Source organism: Mastomys coucha, unplaced genomic scaffold (genome assembly GCF_008632895.1).
Source record: "Mastomys coucha isolate ucsf_1 unplaced genomic scaffold, UCSF_Mcou_1 pScaffold17, whole genome shotgun sequence".
In the NCBI taxonomy this organism is placed as follows: domain Eukaryota; kingdom Metazoa; phylum Chordata; class Mammalia; order Rodentia; family Muridae; genus Mastomys; species Mastomys coucha.
The window spans coordinates 1,505,531-1,527,983 of NW_022196899.1; the positions used below are offsets into that span (position 1 = coordinate 1,505,531).

Below are 22,453 nucleotides of genomic sequence, written 5' to 3' on the forward strand. Positions count from 1 at the left end.
AAAAAGATGAAAGAGACATGGAAAGCAGCTTATAAAAAGTTCTTTATAAAAAGTTGTCTTTCATAGCAACAATAGCAAAAGCAGAGAATCAAGGCATGCTCAACTCTATTGTTCCTTTCATATTTCTGTGGGGACTATTAGCCTGTCTTGTCTTGAATAAGTAACAAGGCTCAATAGGGTTCAAATAATTACTAAGTAATCATTTAAATTATTTAATTTTTACAATTAACTTACATATTTAACTAATTCTCAATTTTAGACTAAGTGTGGTGGCTCATGTCTATAATCTCAATATTTGGTAAGTAAAAGAAGAGAATGAGAAACTCAACAGCCAGCCTTTGATCCCTAAATGCTCAAGGCCAGCTTTGACTATATAAGACCTGGTCTCAAATTTTTAATAAAATAATGATAGTCACAGTTTTGTACGCCATTGAAAAGCTACAATTTGAACGCCAGAGAACGACTTAAGTATTATGCCGTTAATGGGGTAGAGTATCAAACTGAATACTTACCTTTGTACTCGCAGTTGAGTGGTTAGTACAGCTGTCACCTGTCATCAGAGAAGCTTCCATTTGCAGTGGACAGGGGTTAACATGGACATCCACAGTTAGTAAAAGTCCAGAGAGCTAGGGACTGTACAGTGCTTAGACCTAAAATGGAACATCGATAGCGTACCCCACCTAAGGTGCCGTGAAAGGGGAGGGAGAGAGACTGCAAGGGCAGAAGACAATAAGTATGGCTGCCGAGCACAGCCCTCTAGACATGATGGGCTCACTGACTCATGCACTAAGAGCGGTTGTGTCTTCCCACACAAGACCTGAAGGAGAAGCAGACAACCTGAACTGCTGGTAGTGAATAGAGGCAGCGCTAATTGAAATCAACAAATTAATTTAAAGAGGGGGTGGGCGACATGAAGTTAGGAGTAAGATGTGGGAGGAGAGGTCTTAGGGAATTAGGGATGCAGAAGTGAGCAATAGATAGGGTGAAAATACATTTGTATACATAAGTGAACATTTCAAATAAAAAAACTTCAAAAACATACATAGGCATTAAAGGTTGGAGTCTAAATTGGGTTCCAATACAGAAACTATCTTCTGTTAAAACTAAAGGAAATTAACCAGAACCATTTTAAAGTGTTGGAAATAAATAATATAATATTTGTCAAACACTAAAGGGCAATTTTTTTTAAAGACAATATTTTAAAATTTACCCATTTAAATTTGTTGAAAATGGGTACAATCTGTCACACAGAATCTATCACATATCTTTCCTATGTGCATGATTTCATTTTTAAATATGAAATCATATTTAATTCTGCTGGGAAATTCTGTATTTCATAAGAGAAAACACAGAAATCTTTCTCTCTAATACTGACAGGACTCAAACATATCCCATCTTCTCCTATTTCTTTGCTTTGAGTGACTTGTGCCCTCGTGTGTGACCACAAAGTGTCCTTGCAATTGACAGTTACAAGCAAATGATAGATGCCTTCATGGACTTTGCACATCCAAAATAGGCCAAGATATTCAGACTGATTTGGGCAGGAAAGTTTACATACTCAGGACACAGAATGCCAATATTCAGAGGCATTTGGATGTGAGTGAAAGAAAAAGAAAAAGAGAAAAAAAAAGTACAATGAGAATGTTTAAATCATTTACCATATTCATTCAGCAATGGAATACTTTCTGAAAATAGAGAACTAGTATTTCCTGTCTAATTTTACCTTATCTGTGTAATATGCTCTGATGTCAATAAAGAGATTCTTGCACCACGTTATTATTGTTAAATTTAAACCAAATTTCACAGGACCAATGTCAAGGCCAAGAAGTGGGAGAGGGTGGGTTGGTGGGCAGGAGGAGGGGGAAGGGAACAGGGTTTTTTTTTTCCTTTCTTTTTCTTTCTTTTTTTTTTTCCAGAGGGGAAACCGGGAGAGGAGATATCATTTAACATGTAAATATAGGAAATATCTAATAAAAAAATTTACACCAAATTTCATAGTTTAAGTTATAGAAAGGGAATTGTTTTCTTTCTATACTGTTCCTTGTCAGTAGTTCTTAGCTATTTTCTTTCTTACAAGAAAATATTGTATAAAACCATAATGCATGCTGCATCTAGTTTCTTTGGACTGCTTACATTTTACTTTACATTCATTTTCAACAATTTTTTGGTTGTTTTTCTGATTCTAAGATTTTCTTCTTTATCAAAATTGGATATTTTATTTGCTTACATGTCAAATGTTATCCCCTTTCCTGGTTTCCCCTCTGCAACCCACCTATCCCATCTTCCCTTATTCCGCTTCTATGAGCTTCAATGGACTTGAACACAGCATTCCACTCCTAGTAGTATCTAACATCAAGGTCTGGCCTCATCCTCCCAAAGCAGTTTCATGAGATTACTTTTCTCCATATTGTTCTTACATTATATTTTTTCACATTTAACATCCAATAAAAATGTAAGTTTCATAAACATGGTATCTCTTCCTGATTGTGACCTCAACATAACAAAAGTTCTAAGACCAATGCCAACTGTGAAAATAAAACTGAACTACATTTTAGATGCTGCTTGTGAGGTATTTTATTTAAGTCAGGAACCTATAAATGTAGTATATACCAGCTGATATGAGGTCCCCAACACATATACAGCAGAAGACTGCAGGGTCTGTGTTCAGAGATGATGCACCTAACCCTCAAGAGACTGGAGACCCCAGGAGTTTAGAGGTCAGGTGGGGTGGCAGGTGGGGGGTAGGGGATGGGGGTAGAGATGAGGTATGGGATGTGGAACAGTCAGAGGGAGGACTGGGGTAATAAAATCTGGAGTGTAAAAAAGTTAATTAATTAATTAAAAAAATAAGGATATTTTAAACACCAAAAAATAAATCTATAAATGCAATGTTTACAAACTCAACAGATTATGGTATTTAAATTAAATTTATTTTGTATAAGATCTTCCTTTTATATTTGAGCTTTGTTAATCCTTGGAGGAATCCTCAAAATGAGAGTTTTACTAAAAATAGCATTCATCAAATCTATCTATAATTACTCAAACAATCATGATTAACTGTCAGCGTTACAAGAATGTCTAATTCAGAGAAGCTATTTTGACATAGAATATTTGTCTCTTATTAAGTTTGTGCAGCTTTTACAAATACACACAGCTTTTAGAAATATACACAGCTTCTATAAATTCATACAGTTGTGATATGAGTCTATAGTCTGCAGACTATGCTATCATATTCTGGATACATAGGGATTATATATATATACATACATACATACATACATACATACATACATACATATATACATATATATATATATATATATATATATATATATATATATATATATATATATATATATATAATGGGAGTATACCTCCCACTCCCATTGTTCTGACATCCCTACCTTAGACTATCTAATTCTAGACACATCTAGTCTTTATTAAGACCCATAGCCAAAGTCAGCAGGCTTCATCCAGTCATATTCTCTCCTTATTTCTTCACTAGAGGAGAACAGTGAGGGGCTGCTTTGCCACTCCTCGGAAGCATATACTTTCATCCCCATGGATTTGAAGAGAAGGACGTTCTGCTAAGTGACTGTTATGTTTAACAACACCTGGAAGCTCCTTTCCCTTTTACTTCCCATAAGAACTTGTTATTTTTGACTTCTTGTTATTTTTGACTTCTACTTCCAAGTTGCTAGTAATTGAACTGGTTTATTCATGGGCAGCATTTGAAATTTGAATTTTCTCCTCCTTATTCTTCAAGTTTAAATTCGGGAAGATATTCCAGCTACCCTGAGGGCCATTATGATACATGAGAGTCTTCATGCAAAGATGGACGGACACTACTACCTGACTCTACATGATATATATGGTACCTCAGTTCATTGAGGGAGGCAGGTTGAGTGGTAGTTGTTCAGAGAATATAAGGAAGGAGAAAGACCTGCTTTTTCTAGGGGATATGCAGCTATGCAAGACAGAAGAGACCTAAAGAACTGCTCCCCTTTGCAAATGCCTATTGAGGAGGAAATCACACTTTAAGTAGATTTTTACAATGATGATGAGAGAAAGAGAGTAAAAGAAGGAGGAGGAGGTACAGAAAAAGAAGAATAAGAGAAGGAAGAGGAGGAGGGGGAGGAGGAAAAAGAAGGAGGAGGAGGAGGAGGAAGAGGAAAGAAAGGAGTGAGGGAGGGAGGGAGAGATGATGAAGAGTTTAGGCAAATAGCAAAAATGTATGTTGTGTATACTTCCTAATTGTTTCAACTAAAACTTGTTTTTTAAAAAGCCACTAAAAAGAAATTTCCAAAACTTACCAGAGTTAAACCCAGCAACAAAACCTTTGACCAACAGTATGACCAGATCCTAGAAAAATAATCTTCAAAGAATCCAGGGAGACTTCATCCAGCAACTGATGAGAGCAGATTCAGAGACACACAGCCAAACATTAGGAGTCCTTCTGAAAGGGAAGAGGAAGGATCAGAGGAATCAGAGGGGTCAGGAACACATGAGAACAGAGGCCGAAGAATCCACTAACTGGGACTCATGAGGACTCGCTGAGATCAGGGAGCCAGTAGGGGATCCTTCCCATATATGATATGGCTGAGTATCTTGGTGTTCTTGTGGGAATCCTAATAATGGGAGCAAGGTCTATCCTGAGTCTTTTGCCTATTTGTGGGACACTTTTCCTCCTATTGGATTGCCTTATCCAATCTTGATGTGATAATATATGCCTTGTCTAAAACACCTGTTAGGCCGTGTTTGGTTGATGTTACTGGCAGACCTGCTCTTTTCCAAGGGAAGATGGAGGAGGGAGTCTGGGGAAAAGGGGAAGGGGGAGGAGAGACTGGGTGAAGGGGAGGGTTGAAAACTGCAGTCCAGATGTAATATACAAGAGAAGGAATAAAAGCTATTTGACACGTTTAGCCACATTGTCCAGATTTGTCAGCTGCTGTCTGTTAGAGAATTTTATGCCTAAAATATTTGGGGCACACAGTAATTCATTTGAGAGGATTTCAGAAACACCCATTAACACAACACCACCTGAACTCTTTTTTCTTCCTTGCTTCCTTTCTTTCTTCCTTTCTTTCTTTCTTTCTTCCTTCCTTCCTTCCTTCCTTCCTTCCTTCCTTCCTTCCTTCCTTCCTTTCTTTCTTTTCTTTTCTTTCTTTCTTTCCTTTTTTTTATACTTTATTTATTTACATTCCAAATGTTATTCCATTTCCCAGTTTTCCCTCTGGAAACCCCCTATCCCATCCCCCATCTCCCTGCTTCTATGAAGGTACTCCTCCAACCACCCACCTACTCCCACCTCACTGCCCTGGCATTCCCCTACAATGCTGCATCCGAGCCTTCACAGGACCAAGGGCCTCTCGTCCCATTGATGTCCTACAAGGCAGTCCTCTGCTGCATATGCAGCTGGAGCCATGGGTGCCTCCATGTGTGTGTGCTCTTTGGTTGGTGGTTTAGTCCCTGGACATCTGGTTGGTTGTTATTGTTGCTCCTCCTATGGGGTTGCAAACCCCTTCAGCTCATTCAGTCCTTTCTCTAGCTCCTCTATTCGGGACCCAGTGCTCAGTCCAGTGCTACTTGCCAGACTCTAGTAGAGCCTCAGGGGCCGACATAGCTGTCTGCTGAGCACCTGAACTCTTAATCTATAAAACGCAAGGATAATCAAACCGAGGAATGAGTATCTTAAAGGATCTCTGACTGGCAATTTACCACATTTCAAAACTAGTTATGTAACACCCTCATCTTTACCCACACATTTATTTCTCAGATTAAGTGGAAGCATGGGGTTGAAAAAAAAAAAAAACAATGTGTGGGTCCCCTGAATTCAAATGACAATACTACAGGCAATTATGATCACTAAAAAGAGCAGCAAAGAATGCGAAGTGCTGACATGTTGGGTCCTAGCTGCTGTCTTTTCTTATGGTATGTAGATAAGACCTCCATAGATAAGACTTTGCAAGTGTGATTGCTCACAATCTCAGTTCGTAGTCAAGGAGTATCTTCCCCTGTCTTATATAAAAAAATTTTAAAACAAAATATAGCTATTTGTTTCATACAATGAAGGTCAAGAAAAGCAGGGGCAGGGACTTTAAATTGGGCAATGCAGGCAGTCTTTTAACGATTATTGCTTTGTCATCGAGTAAGAACATAAGTGTTTTAAAAAGACCTTGAACTTTTTACTCTGTGGGTTTATTGTGACTTTTCAAACCTCCTCACAACTGGAAATTTAGCTTTGAAACATTATAAAGCACATTTCTTAATATGATGTGATTGTTTTAAGGTATTATCAAAATTTAACTACATCAATAAAATGATTTGTAACTAAAAAAAAAAGTGTTTAACAGAATCCTTGCAAAAAATAAGAGCAGCAAAGCTGGTATGCTTTAAAATAGATATGTACATTTCAGTACCTAGCAAACATTTAACACAAGATGGCTCTTCAGTGCAATCTGCAAACGGAGGATTCATTTAGATATATGTCACTGTAAATCAGAAAGCTCGAGTTCACCAGTTTTCTAAACAACTGTGCCATAATCTTTGCTAGCTCTGTTTTCATGAGTCCATCATAAATCCAGCACATTGTCCTGTCTTCTCTCGATGTACTCAGAGATCCAGATCCTAGGAAGTATTGTGAAATACACATACAAAGAATTCCGTCTTCCTAGTCAGCTGGAAATCTTCATCACCTCATTTTCACATACATCATTTTTAACCAAAACTTAATAGGAACACATTCATCATGCACATGGGCTCTTTATTACAATGCTTTGTTGGAAACCACCTTGCCAACTGGCCTACACACATGAATATAAGAATGAGTGTTCCTTTACCTGTATGTGCATACGTAGTTTGCACATAATGCCTATTAAGCTAGCCCATCTGAATGTACATCTAGATTCAAATGGAAATTTTTTTTCTCAATTTGTCATTGCTGATATATAATTTGATTCTACCTAAACTTGCTAACATCATCTGAATGGAAGAAACAATTGACATTCATAACTTAAGATTTATCTCCGACACTAAAGGTATCTGCCAAATGAAAACCAAGCTAAATTATCAAACAGATTTAATCTTAAGTGTTCAGACTTAAAATGATACATTAAAAACAAAAATATGTAAACCTTTCCTTTTTCTGGGATTATACTTTACAGTTGTATATTTATTGAACGCATTCATAGGCTCCCTTAGGATGTGAAATGTATGGAAATATATGTGCATTACTAAAGAAAGAGCTAAATTTATTCTTTCCCCACATCATGCTCCTCTTTGCAGTAGAGGCTTTTAATTCAATACAGAGCTAGAATGAGACGGAGCCAATTTCCTGGTCTCTATGTGTGACAAATGCTGAAAGTGGCACAAGATTAACAAATTAGCTGAAGTATAGATCTTAAAAGATGTTTTTCTGTGTCTCTAAATCAAAATTCATACTTCATTTGAAATGAAGCCTTCTTTAGAATTCAATAATAAATAAGAATATTTTACTTCTCTGTATTTAAGATGAAAAGATGGGATGCCTGGCCACAGAATAGAAATTTTAAATGAATATTTTTATTGAAGGAAATCTTGCAAAGATGATATATTTACAACCTTAAATTATGGTAATTATTATGTAGTATATTGGGATAATAATCCTAATATGTGGTTTGCTAAAGCTGAAAATAGTCTTTTCTAAATAACAAGCTCCTCCAAACATCAAAGCACAAAATGAACACTTGATGCCATATGTATATGGGTAAAAAAATATGTTTAAAAGATCGGGTACCAGGCAAATACCTTTGCCTTTCTGATCACATTTGGCAACTCGAGCACATCTATGTGCCCAATGAGTTGTATGCTTGATGTAGCCCATGCAGCTAGCACCAGACTCTTGAAACATCTGTGACAATAAGAGCAGGTATCAGACACAGAATTGGTTGATTTGAGAGAAATGGTTATCTTTAATAATCTTTTGTGCATGAATTTATTCCTACTTTCTGTAGAGCAATTTACATTTTGCAAATGGTTTTAATAAGAAGTGAACTTATGTTCACAGAAGATGGTCTTATGGGACATCAATGAGAGGAGAGGCCCTTGGTCTTGTGAACGCTGGATGCCCCAGTGTAGGGAATGACAGGACAGGGAAGAGGGAATAGGTGGGTTAGTGAACAGGGGAAGGAGGGATGGGATAGGGGGATTCAGAGGGGAAATGAGAAAAGGGAATGCAATTTGTAATGTAAATAAAGAAAATATCTAATAAAAAAATAAAAATTTTTAAAAAATCATAAGAAAAGAAGTGAACTTATGATGTCAAACAGCTCCATAGAGAAGACAGTCTAAAGCACATGTTTTGAAATCGACTTCCTCGAACATTTTTGGAACATTGTTGTGGCCCATCTAACTTGTTGGAACTAATGTTTTACAAAGATAATGGCATTTAAAGCAAGCACAGTCTTACTTCTTATATGTAGACATGCTAGCATGCTTAAACTTCGATAAGATCACAATACAGGTTGTGCCAGAGTCATCCAGGCTCCTTCCCCTTATCTGTTCATGTGGACAGGCGATGTCATAATATATCAACAGAAATATTAGCCACTGAAAAACAAAATTTCATCACCTGACAGCAAGGGGAAAACTGAATTTTAGTATTAAATCAGTAAAAAATATACCAACACCTCACTTTTAGCTTACTGTCTTTTTAAAATAGAGTGCCTACTATAACCACAAATGTGTATAGAAGCATCCAGTTTTGTCTACATGTTTAGTGTCACCCTCAGGATGATACCATATTTCTGGTATGTCCTGATAACATATTTTCCTTTTCTTTTTATATGTTATGCTATTTTACCTATCTGGAAGCTACTTTGGACATTCTTAATGAGAGACATAAAAGAGCAGACATCCACTGACCACCGGGACAGAAAGGGCTTTTTAAACTGCCGATAAAGTTAGGTGCCTTTTCCATACAGCATCCTGTTCTATGTTTGCATTTCAGTGGAGATTTAACAATGACTGTAAAAATAAGGGATGCCTTTTGCAGCCTGCAGCATCATCTGCTACTTACACTTCAATCTCATCCCTGTTTGGATGCCCTACAACACATGCACTTCTCTTTTGTCTATTATCCCAGAGTTGTGCTATTCCCAAATATTGACATCATCTACTTTTATCAGCATTAACTGCTCCGCAGCTTTCCAGGCTCATGCTCAGCTCTATTTCTTCCTATTGATTATCTTCCTCACTCCAGCAGGTAGCTAGCTGGCAAGGCTGTCCTGAGAAATAGCTTCCAATGACTTTATACGCATAATTTACACGGAATTGTTTAAAGAAGATATTAGCCTCAATACAAATCAGTGAAGCTCATTTAGTCAATACTGCACGACTCTGCCGTTGGCCCCCTGTCACATGTTACTCCGTACAGTCAGCTGCCGAACCCAATCTGCACATTAGCCATAGTGTTTAGTTTCATATTAAAACGAAGGCAAGCTTTTTTCGCTTTTGCTTTTCTGTTTGAAATCTTTTCAGTGTACTTTTACATCACCTCACGAAGCCATGTGATAGTAATATATTTTGAAATATAAAAACCTGAGATTAAATGTTTGATTCTTGACAGTGTTCTTAAATATAATAAATTCAAAAGGAAATACTGTTAAGTTAAAATGGAGTGTTTTTCATTAAGTCCAATCAAATGGTAGACAACAAAGGATCTTTTATTTGAGAATATGAAGTGAAAATGAAAACCAGAAAACCTTTACAAAGAAAAGGTTCAGTCAAATTATGTTGGAAGGAGGTCCCTAGATTGAGCCTGGGTGTTTCTTTTGCTAAAAGTGAATTAAACTAAGATACGCTATGAAAAAAAAAATATTTTACAATGAAGCAAAATGTAATGCTTTTTGGAGATGAAAATAAGGGCTAAGAACAGTTGTCTTTGAAAATAATTCTAAAGAGAGATCACATATGAAAAATATTGCCACAGCATCCGATCTTTTCTTATAATCATAACAGGGAAAATTTGAGGGTAAAGTAACCCAAGCCCCTCTCTCTCTCTGGCAGCAATGCTGTAAAATCGAGAAGCAGTGTTTACATTTCACAATAGCCCCCACCTTAAACTACTAGTTAAGATAGCTAATAAGAAGATATCCAAATGTTGAAAGCAGGAAAATTCAAACGAAAATCTAAATGTGAAATTTAATATAATGAAATAACTAGGCAATATAATACTACTCTGAGTGTTTGTGCAAATATTGCAAAATAAACTACAAATACATTAAAATTCTTTAGGGGCTGTGTAATACTTAAATGAAGGTTTACATTTGAAAGCTAAGCTATGAAATTAGGGCTCTTTATCTCTATAGTATTAACCTATTTTTTTTTTTTACTTGAAAACAGCACTAAACATCAAAATAATCATGCAGGTGTGTCCCGTTAAATCTGCTGGCAAATTTCTTTGCAAACTGAAACAGGCAGAGAGAGAGAGAGAGAGAGAGAGAGAGAGAGAGAGAGAGAGAGAGAGAGAGAGAAAACATGATTAAAATCATCCATTCTTAATATAATGCACCTTAGAACTCTACTGGCTGAATTAACAGAAAGCTTTGGGGATAGGAATATCAGAAAATATAAGAATCTTAGTTTTGAAGGCTTTTAGGGCTGCATAGATAAAATTTAATGTTTAAATAAGAACTTATATGAAATAATCACATTTTAAAAATTAATTTAAGAAAGCAATTAATATTAAATTACATGACAAATTGTAAGAATTTCGAGATTTTTCTATTTCTAACTATAAAAGGTTAAAGGTGATTTTTGTGTGACCTTTGCTTTCTTTTCTTCCTTCTCTAAATATCACTAGTTGGTAGCTGAAACTCTGAATCTTAGGTAGAAAAGACATTTAAAAAGATGGCCAGTCTATCCTGATTGTCCATGTTCTCACACATTTACTGTGGGCTGACATTCACATAACAGCCTTTTTATCACAAAGATTCAACAACAACAACAACAACAAAAACAATTCAGGTACCAAGGGAAAATCAGAAATGCTTTAGCTGCATATTCAGGCAGCACCAGTGCAGGCATGGCAATCAGAATTGGAATATATATGTGCTGCAGCCCTTTGGAAGGAGTCAACGGTATTTTGTGTGTGTATCTATACACTCATACATTGTATACAGTGCAAAATACAAATTCCATCTCACACTGAGATGCTGAAAACCTAAGCTTTCACAGTTTAAAATATTCTCTGATTAAGATGCACTGATATAAAGAAGTCCCATGAGCTGAAAGGACTTTCCATTTGTGATATTCTTATTAGATAAAAATCACTTATTTACATGTGCACATACACATGGAAAACTCTGAAGAAAATGTTAGCATGACAATGAATTGACATGAAATTCAGAAACTAACGGGAACAAAGAATCCAAACACTTCAGGTAAATAAGAATAAATATTTTTTTCCAAAAGAATCCTTATAATAGCAACAATATTTGAAGTTAAGAGAGTGGTGACTTCAAATTGTGTCAAAACATAATTCTTTTTAAAAATTATACTTTTTAGTAAAATTTCAAATGACAGTTTTTCATTGATTCATTGTGTTTTGTATATGAGAAAGTATTTTTTATTTCTCAGTTTATTAAGATCCATTTACAGATGGGTAGGATTGGAAGCTTCCCATGGTTACAAACCTTATGAGTATTCACGTTTGTGATGTATGTTAAGGTGTGATGATTGCAGTCTACACTGACCATAGAAATATAGGTGATGCACAAAGATAATCACTTGACTACATTAAGAATTTCATCACGAGTCTAAAACTTTCCAGTGTCTCTCTTTGGCAAAATGTTGATAGGCATAATTAGTCAAAAAGAAGACTTTACACCAAAATTAACTTCATTAACTTCAAATGAAGTAATAATACACTGAATTCTATGAGATGTTATCTTTTTTAGAAAAAATAACTTTGTGTACCCAAGCATAAACATGCACACACATGCTCACACACAAGCACACAGCATTTTATTAGGAGACTTTCTGTTTTTATTACTTAATTGAAAATGAGCAAATAAACACACTAATGTGATTATTCTATGGTTTCTATGTTATTACATAGCTTTTAAAATATGTAAACATTTGAATTAATTGTACTTATTGACTCATGCATGTGTTGTTATTATTTTATATAGTAGGAATATTTTGATATGAACTAACAAATATATCTATTAGAATTCAAAGACATATATTTATTTCAAAATAAATAACAAGACTACTAGTTGAAGTTTATTTTAAATATTTTAGTTATTCTACTTCTACCTAACAAAAATGAGCATAAGCTGAGTGCAATATTAAATAATAGTAAATATTAGCCCACTTGTACAAAGAATAACTTTATCTACCTATAACCATATACGCATATACTCTCAAATGTAGAATAAACAATAAAACTAACTGCTTGTACTGTCTGTGTATGTGTGTATGTGTGTGTGTGTGTGTGTGTGCGTATGTGTGTGCAGATAGAGAAATGAAACAATGTATCAGCATCCTTTCAGAAAGGTATAAACAGTCAGAAATTAGCTTCTTTGAAATGAATATGAAGTTGTATAAAAGTTGATAATCTTCATACATCTCTGGTTCTCTTTCTCTTGCTCTTCCTTTGAATCTGTATAGAAGTGTCTATGACCACCAAAAGAAAATAAATACTTGAAAGAATATCCATGATACAGATATTTTTATAGGGTCTTTTGATCAAAATTATTAAACTAAAATTTAAATCATTTAACTTTTATGAATTATAAGTAACCTATCTACAACATGTGCAGGAAAATTAAAATTTTAGTATTTCCTATAAAAATTCTTAAAAACACATACATTATGATATCTTATTATATTATAAAATGTTCTCAAAGACTTATAAAATATCATGAAATAAGCCTGAAACTGTTGTGTCTGTATCATAATAATGAAGGATCTAAGGAAAAACCAAGTTTCTCATCATTTGAACCAGATACAACCAGGAAACCTCTTTTTTCTGTGTATCTACTTGGTGTCTTGGTTCAAATGTGTCTTATTTTTAAGGAAGGAATAAAATGATGCCAGATTTCATGTCAAGAAGTTAGTTACCCACCTACCTAGTACTTTGTATCTTGGTCACCTTGGTGACCTTGGATTTGGATAGTAAGGGACTTGCTAATAATATCAGTCCTATAATGTTCAAGAGATGACATTAACTGCCTTCCACAGAAAGAAGCCCTTTAGACTATCATTTTCATTGTCTGACAGCCTGGATTGCAGAATGCACTAATTACATGCAGTCCATAACACGTATACACACATATATGCACACATGTGCATATATACATGTGTGATAAACATGCACACACACACACATATGCATTCACACATATTTAGTTGTACAAAGAAGCATATATAAACTTTGAGGACAAAAGTGGTACTGCCATGAAGTTAAGAAGTTCTAGCAGGGCAGTGGTGTTGCACACCTTTAATCCCAGCACTTGGAAGCAGAGGCAGGCGGATTTCTGAGTTCGAGGCCAGCCTGGTCTACAGAGTGAGTTCCAGGACATCCACTGCTACACAGAGAAATCCTGTCTCAAAAAGAGAGAGAGAGAGAGAGAGAGAGAGAGAGAGAGAGAGAGAGAGAGAGAGAGGAGAAGAAGAAGAAGAAGAAGAAGAAGAAGAAGAAGAAGAAGAAGAAGAAGAAGAAGAAGAAGAAGCTCTAGACAAAAAGTTCTCTGCACCTCTCAAGTACATCTATTTGTTTCCTAACCGCTAACTCCCAATTTACAAGAAAACACTGACTATTTTGTAATCATAAACTATGACTCCATCTATTTAAAGCAGTTACAGGAGGGAGGGGGAAAGAGGCTAGGAGAAGACTACCTTCTTTCTAGGCCACAAAGGGTTGAGAGTCTAATTATTTTTAAGTATAATCCAACCAACTTCTTCTCATGCTTAGCTGCGCTGAGTGACACTATTTGTGATGCCCAGCGTGCTGAAACTGAGAAGGTTGCTGTCAGTTTAAAAACGACCATAATAAAAGTGACCATGAAGATGGATCTTGTGATTTTGCGTTTCTAATCAGTCATCTGTGAAGAACACTTTTGCTTTGATTCAGCAGACTGGTGACAGCCATGATTGATAGTGCATGAGGATGAATAAAGGTTATTAACTGTCTTCCTATTAAGTGCAATGTATTACCCCTCTAGGTGTGTCTCATACGTTAAGTTAAAGTACTTACTTAGGTAAGGTCAAGAATGGACTCTATGGAGATAGTATCCATCCAGCTGAAAATGACTGATGTGTTCTTGCATTATTTTTTTAGTGTAGCATTTAAACTGCATTTAATTCCTTGTGTTATTCATTACCATAGTGTATGTACTGCAAATACTAAGGGAAGAGGAGACAGCTGAGTGTAAAGATCTGCATAGCGCTAACTATATAGCATTCAGATATATATGTATACATATATATCAGATATACATATATATATATATGTATAGCATTCAGATGGACTCCTAAACATCCATGTTTTGTATGATCTATAAGAGTAATATTTTAAAGGAGCCAGTAAAATTGTCTGTCTACAAATAAATGCTTAATATATTCAAGGTTCTTTAAATTTCCATCACTCATAAATGAAAAATTTGTAACAAAAAAAGCATTTAATGTCAATACTTTAAAAATCCAAAGGGACTATTAAATTACTAGGCATTTAAGCTTAAAGGTATTAAGTGATTAATTTTACCTCTTTTAATTTTCTAGCAATTACAAATGATGTACACATAAATGAACATTTTAGTTTCAATGTAATACATACCCTTCACTTGAATACTATGTGTGCATATATGCAAATATAGATCCAAGGTATTTAAAGTGCTCCAGTAACTTCGATATAGCATTAAACAAAACAATGAAATCTTAACATTTTGTATATATTCTGTGTGTACTTACTCATACTTGCACAGAATCCAAAATACATTCAAATATTTTAGAACATTCTACTTATTAAAAATATGTAGACTTATTTTAAAACTTTTTCTGTTTACAGGTTTTGTTTTACAGGAAAACAAAATAAACAAATATATAGTTCTTTAAAAATATGATATGCTGTCTCTTCATGTATTTCACACTATAAGTACTCAAATATAAGGTGATTTATCCATATAGATTTGAAGACAGCAGTATCCATTTAAATTGTAACCAAATTTCAGTTCTGTGTTTTTGGCAGATATTCACTGATCAACATCACACAGTGGTGCAAAGCAAGACAATACTCTCTGAATATTCTTGGCATTCCAATTCAGAGAAGACCCTGTTATTCGTAAAAGTTGTCTTTTAGCATATCCTGAGTTGTTTTCCAAGAGTTTGTATGCCTGTTTTGATCTTTAATAAACTATAATCTTTAACTGTAATACTTTAATACTGGTATTCATCAAGAACAAAATATAGAGCAAAGTGAGAGAAACCAACTCAAGATCTCATTGAATTTTCTAAAGCTCAGGACTTGGCCCCTCTGTCCTTCATCTGGCAACTGCTGTCTTTCTGAGCCTTTCCAGTTCTCCAGTATTTTATGTATGCCAAATAAAACTTAAATTCTCACACACCGATAGCCTTTATTAAAAAGTTAGATAAAATGTTTTAAAAGTTGCTTGTTTAATGTATTGTTTACGTGCATACTGTTTACATTCCACTTAAGTGAACTTAGTGAAAACTTTTAGAATCCATACAAAGTTTCGTCAATAAGACACATGAACATTATTATTAAATGGATTCTCTATTCTATCCAACTTCAACAGGAAAACTTTGAAAACATTGACAAAGTTAGAGATCCTTGGGGGGGACAGGTATCCAACGACAACCTTATAGATACTTATACAAGTCATTGCCAAAGGTTTCGGGGGGGCGCGGTAGTTTAAATTAAAAAGAAAGGTTATGTTTATTTCTCAAAAAAAAAAAAAAAGCCTGTCTTAGTTTACAGATGGTCAGTGAACAATATAGTTCCAAACTGCCTCATCTTAGACAATGCTCTTCAATGCTAGTAAAATGTTTTCTTTCTGTTTGGTTAATTAACAGGTTCTTAAGTGGGGTGGGGGGATACAAAGACCAGGTAGGAGTAGGGGAAGTGGTTTGGTTTTTTGGTTTGTTTGTTTTGTCTCCTCTGCTTTTTCTCTTTATGGAAACGAGATCTAGAACTCATACTACAGACCAACACATAACATATGAAAAGAAAAAGACAGTTTAAACTGAAGTTTAGGGCATTCTTAAGTCTTAGTGTTGAGTCACTTCTCACATAACACTGGCAGATAATAGTAATTTCTTATCATAACATTGTTATCCTTTTGGACCTCCAGAACAAAATGCTTCATTAGTGTTGCTTAAGCAAATAACAGACCTGGCAAAGAAACCTTAGGCTTTGGGGCAAGTCCTAAACATCTCTGAAGCTACTGGGATTTAATTCGTGGGCTACTGGAACCAAAAGCAAACAGCTTTGGTTTATAATTTTACAGAACTGGAACTCCTCTGAGCTACATGCATCTCTATTTCTCCTTTCCCTCTTCCAAAACTGCTAAGTCCTATGGTAGGGCAATAAACAGATCTCTGCACACATGTAGACTGACTTGGAGGCCGCTGCGAGCCCCATGTCCATGAGTGCAGTGGCCACTCTGCTTTTCTGCACATTCTTGCCTGCCGCTGTTGCTGCTGTCATGTCAGCTGGTGATTTGATAGGCTTGTCGGGTTGCCATGGTGTTGACTTCTTGCCTCCAAGGAGCTGCCCAATGACTGGAGGTCTGGGATTAAAGCGGGAAGAGGCAGCGGCCACAGCGATTTTCTGAGGCAGCTGCATCAGCTCGGGGAAGAAAAGGAAGGAGGTTTTTTAGCCTGCTCTCCCTCTCTCGCTCTCAGGGCTCACAGTGAGGGAAAGAATAGAAAAGGGTGGCCTGGTAAAACAGTGACCTTCGCAAGCCAAATGACACAAAGGAGTGTGGGAATAACTCAGAAACACACTGCACGTGCCAAGAAGGAAAATATTCCAGAATTCGTTATTCACACAGAACAGTCACCCGGATTGGGTGGAGGGATTCAGAGTTGGGGAAGAGGTGTTTTAAAAGGTTCTGTAGCCTGTCCCTCTGCATCCAAGCCTTCATTCCCATCCCTTTAGTGCGGTGAGTTGACAAATAAAGAAATGCTTTTCAGAGAACTTTAAGTCTCAGACAGGAACTCATTTCAAGAACAGAAAGTGCAGTTAGTTGGCCATCGGGTGCAAGGGGCACAAGTCGCCGATCACTGTGGAGTCAGGGGCAGAGACCGGGAAGCCAGGAGCGCTCGGTGCACAATCCCCAGACGGAAACTGTAAACTGCGGGCTGCAGAGCAAAGCGCTCGCTTCTGTTATAAATTAGGAGTTAGGTGAAGGTTACGCAAAGAAGAAAAGGGAAAGTAAAGCTGCTAAAAGAATAGAGTAAAACCCCTGGGAGTTCAACTTGAAATCCTCCCCACTCCCCAACAGAAGGGGAGGAGGAGGAAAAGGAGGGGAGCACATTCTGGTGTGATGAGAACTCTCTGGAATGTCTGGAGGAGAGAGGTTTGAAGTGCGAGGGTAAGAAGACCCCAGTTGCCAAATAAATGGCAGGAGAGAAGTGGGGGGAGGGGAGGAACAGTGGAGACTCGTCCGGATTCTCCGAAGGGACTCAGAGATTAGCTAGCACGAGTGAGATTCCAGTAGAATGCAAACAGAAGTTTAGTTTAGGGCTCCGAACAAACTGAGAGAGGAAGCCACTTGCCGTGAGTAGGAACTGTGGCGAAGGTGCAAGAAGCTGAGGGAGAGGATGAAAAGGCATCCATCCTAGGTCAACTGGAGGAACTGAAAAGGCAAAAGCCATGGTCCGTACGCTCATGGGCAGAAGATGAAGGTGACAGTGGGGGGTGGGGGGGCGCTCAGAGCTCCAGGGAAGGGCCAGAAGAGCTCGAGCCAGGTGTCCTAGCCAGACGTCCCACTCCCAGCGACTCGGGGACTTCCCGGGAAGGCGAGGGTCTCCATAGTCGCAAATCCTTAAACATAAGCCTCACTAACTACTTTAAGGCCACTTCCATTGATCTTCTTTAACAAACACAATGCCCGTTACAGCAACACTTGCCCTGCCCGCAGCTAGAATGTCCTAAGCTCTTAGGGACAGCAGATCTGACATTTCCAAATAAATCATTTTTCCCTTCATCCTAGGTTTGGGGACTTTCGTCTTTGTTTTCCTATATAATCCGGGATTCACATTTTAAAATGCATAGACGACAACTCCAGCCTCAACTTTGTAAACCTAGTAGGGCTCACTCTTATTTGCATATTAATTTTGCTAATCAGAAGTAACTCGATTTGGAAGGAAAATGCTGTTAAAGAAACCGAGTGCTCTGCATCTACGGGAAAATAATTCTCGTCTGGCAGGCACCATTAAGCAAGACCCCTAAAGTTGTCTCTGAAATCAACCTTTAAAAATAAGGAAAGTATTTATTTTAAAGTAGCCCCCCCCCCCTTCAAACGCCGGTTCTGCCCGAGGTTCTTCCACACAAGTCAAAGGGTTGTTGAATTATTCATTATTGTAATTACTATCATCATTGTCATTACCCCCTTCCATGTGGAAATAATTTTATTATCGTAATTTGATATCTGAAGAATTTCCTGTTAGTCGTTTGATAATCATTTTTTTCTACTGAAAAGAAAAGTTTTGTTTATAAATGAGATAGAGAAAATGTTCTAAATGCTTTGATGTTTGCTATAGATTTCCGTTTATCTAATCGATCGGAATGCCAATAAAATCGATTAAAGGTTTAGTGTTTTACAAACAACCATTTTGTGCTTTTTGATTTTACGTTCAGAATGATTTTAATAAAGCTAATGTTTTCCTTTAACAGTCTCTCTTTAAAAAATAAAGCTTCATCGTTTTCCCTTTTATTGTAAGAAGTTCCCACTTGAAGTTCACCAAATAAAAAGATACACACAAAAAATAAGCAATGGTTTAAATTTCATTCTCTTTTTTGCCAGAGGTATTTAAATAAAGCCCTTTAAAATCTTGGTGAATTATACGCGATCATTCAGTGATTGTGGAATATTAAATTAAACTTAGATAAATCTGCATTGAAGGAGGCAGCACCCAATCCTGAATTTATTTCCCATTTTCTCTAACAGCATCACTGCGCTCCTCTCCTTGCAATGACAATGTGCCAAATCTGGGCATTTTGAAACCATTTACCATATGCTTTAGCGGGGGACTCATAGACGAAGAGGAGAAGGGAATGATCTTTTGCTCTGAGGTATTTCATTTAACCTTTTCTCTTAGATGCTCACTGAAAATTATTTTAAAGCAAAAGTTTGAAAATAATGTAATGCACCGTGCCTTTCCCACCTTGCTGTTTTTTCCTAAAATGCAGTTTTGCTTATAATCTAATGTGAAGCTATCATTTGTGTACCCTGATGACATTTTGTTTAAAAATACTTGATTAATTTAGTTTCTGCTGATTGTCTTTGTAATTAAATGTGGATTTAATTATATATTTGGAACTTAGATCAGATAGGCTGTTTGTTTGTGATAGAATTCAACGGGGCTTTTGTGCCTCACATTTGAGGCCATTCCCTACAATGGTGCTGGCTTTTCCTTAACCAGTATATCTGTACTATTGTCTTAAAGTGAATGTTTCCAGGGATGTGGTATCCTGTTTTAAAATGCTTTTATTTGGTGGCCAGCTCAGAATATCATTTCTATAGAAGTTTATTGACTAGATATAGGTACTTTTAAGCTTTAAAAAGATTACAACTTTCTCTTCTATTCTATGATCAGTTATTTCTTTCCTGTTTTTTTGTTTGTTTGTTTGTTTGTTTTCTTCTCCATCCTTCCACATCTGGATTACCCCTCTGAGCTTTCCCTCAGACTAATAGTTTCATAGGTTAGAAGAGAATGGGCTTGTGGTCTTGGGCTTGTGTGGTTTGTGGGTGGTAGTGGTGATAAGGGGTCCTCCTTAATTGCAATAAGAGATGTTGAAGTGCTTGTGAAGTTTAGTCAACTGCTATTGTTTGGGAAGACTCCCAGTCTGATTTTGTTTATAAACACTGGGCTTGTTGCCCAGGGGGTAAAGAAGTCACTGTACTATCTGAGCTCTGACCTCCAGGAGGCCAGAGGGCTCTGATTTCTTCCCCACCCCACCCCCCTTTTTTTCTTCTCTCCTTTAATTCTTCTCCCTTCACCCTGTGTAGCTCCTCCTTCCATTCCCATTCTTAACTTTAGCTGTGTCTGAGTTTACATAATGAGCTTTCCCACCCCAAAGGTCAGAGCCTCCAGAGAAAAGGTTTAAAGTAGATTGCCTCTGAAATAAAAGCCTAAAGTTTCTCCAGGAAGAGAAACATGTATAAGGGTTTAGGGGAACAGAGACCTCGGAGCAAGAGTGTTATTTTAAGATAAATAAGTAAGTAAATATGTAAGTAAATAATTAATACTATAAAGGAGATAAGAACCAGACTAGAGGAAATCAGAAAGGGATTCCTGACCACAAATCCTACACACATACAGAGAGGCTTAACATGCTCTCTCCAATTTGAATGTCACTGCCTTTACCTCTCACATCAAAGACGGTATGTTGCCTCTCCAAGTTAAGTCATATTGTAACACATACAGGCAGAAACACACATCCCTTTGTTACTTCTCCAGGAAACACACTTGGTTCATAATAAGGTTTGGACAGATACACACACCTTTTGAATTATCTCACTGTAAATACGTGCTTGTGACACGTTCCCAAGCAAGTCCTGCAGTTTTCCGTTAATTTTCAATGTCCCGTTTCCTCCTGACCTATGCAAATACTCATATTCCTTCACACACACACACACACACACACACACACACAGGAGAGAGAAAGAGAGAGAGGGAGAGAGAGGGAAAGAGAGAGAGCAGTCTTTGGTATCAAGTTTTAAGTAGGTTGGAAAGAGCTGCTGAGTTAAATAAAAATGTTAGTTAACAGACTGCCTTTGTTAAATAGCCCCTGGGTGGAGAAGATCCAACAAAAAAGAGGAAGGGGGCGGGCCGGTAAGGATCTGAAAGTGTCCGCTTTGCTCTAAAGGGATCCTAATGCTGAAATCTTGTAATACCTTGTTTCAAACAGAGCTTATCTATAGAGCCCGGAAACCCGGTCAAAAGACTGGGAACCTTACCCTTGGGCTGGAGTTGTTCTTGAACTGGAGGATGCCGGGGGAGAGGGAGGTGGAGCATTATTAGGGACTTGGTCAGGGGAGGGCAGACGAATGGAAGAATGGACAGCTGGCGACTCATTATCCGGTTTGGAAAGCCCAGAGTGTCCTCAGCGTGGATTTGTGAAATAAACTGCTCCAAGGAAAAACGTCTAGAAGCAGAAGTTACCTTTTGCCTCAATGTTAATTGTCCCTAGTCTCCAAACACTCAACACCTAACCACTTGGTGTAGCCTTGGGCTTCGCTAATAGTTAAGGAGTCTGGCAAAGTGCTAGTGGTAGGAGAGAATTGACCTCCGCTAGGATAACTCCAGCAAAAGTTCTCTCTGCGTGAGGAGAGCCTTGCTCTCCTTTCACTTTGAAAAATAAAGTAGGCAGCGCTCCTTAAGGGTGGCGGCAGGTTGGCAGAGTTGAAGTACCTTGAGACACTGCTAGAGAGTGGATTTGGAGTCAGGGTCCAAGGTGCAGGGGCAGGGCTCTGCAGAGACCTGAGGGGACCAGCTGGGGATTCTCAGGCGATCCGCCTAGAATGAAATCGTGGGGAGCCGCGGCTTCTTGGCCCAGGCGAGATGCTGTGTTCCTCCCGCGCCTCGAAGCAGCCCGCAGGCTGGATTTGGGTTCACCCTGGTCGCCGCGCCCCTGCTGGCGACCCATTCCGCTCAGACCAGCGGAGGATCCTGCCAGCAGCTCTTCCAGCGCTGGCAGTGTGCTCTGAGGCCAAGCCCTGGAGGAAACTCTTGACTCTGTGCTCGTGCTCTCTGCCCCTTCCCCTGAGCCCATTAGCCCCCGACCTCACCCCCAGCCTCTCTTCTTAGAAAAGAGGTAAAAGAAGAACAGGGAGAGATGATTAAAAACAAAATACACACAAGCACACAGGCTTTTGGAGGGCAACAGTCCCCGCACAGAAGGGATTGCAAAAGTGGGCAAAGACACGCAATCTGTTCTGCTTTTGTTTTCTTACTTAGAATTCAATAACCGCCCTCTTTACCCAACACACACACACACACACACACACACACACACACACACACACAGCACAGCTATAGTTTTCCAGAAAGAGAGGAGGGGTAATAGTGTTGGGATAGCTAGCCACAAAGATGTTTAAATAATTTTGTTGACATTGGCTGTTTTTGACATTAATGACATTAATATCATTGATAACATTTCAGGGTGCGTAAAGCAGCAAAAGAAATATAGAACTTGTGGATGCCATGATCACTTTCCTTGTCC

The 22,453-nt window shown here is 37.6% G+C and overlaps 1 protein-coding gene and 1 long non-coding RNA gene across 2 annotated transcripts in view; one reads left to right on the forward strand and one right to left on the reverse strand.

Moving 5' to 3' along the window:
- The window catches only part of LOC116094915, a 25,396-nt gene extending 3,237 nt beyond the window's left edge, over window positions 1-22,159 (reverse strand). The window contains exons 1-3 of the long non-coding RNA XR_004120353.1: window positions 21,643-22,159; window positions 4,314-4,456; window positions 513-650 (exon numbers count right to left, since the gene is read on the reverse strand). This is a non-coding gene — a long non-coding RNA (uncharacterized LOC116094915). The remainder of the gene's footprint in view (window positions 1-512; window positions 651-4,313; window positions 4,457-21,642) is intronic.
- The window catches only part of Zfhx4 (zinc finger homeobox 4), a 197,316-nt gene continuing 194,060 nt past the window's right edge, over window positions 19,198-22,453 (forward strand). The window contains exon 1 of the mRNA XM_031376298.1: window positions 19,198-19,300. The gene's annotated coding sequence lies outside the window, so the exon portion shown is untranslated. The remainder of the gene's footprint in view (window positions 19,301-22,453) is intronic.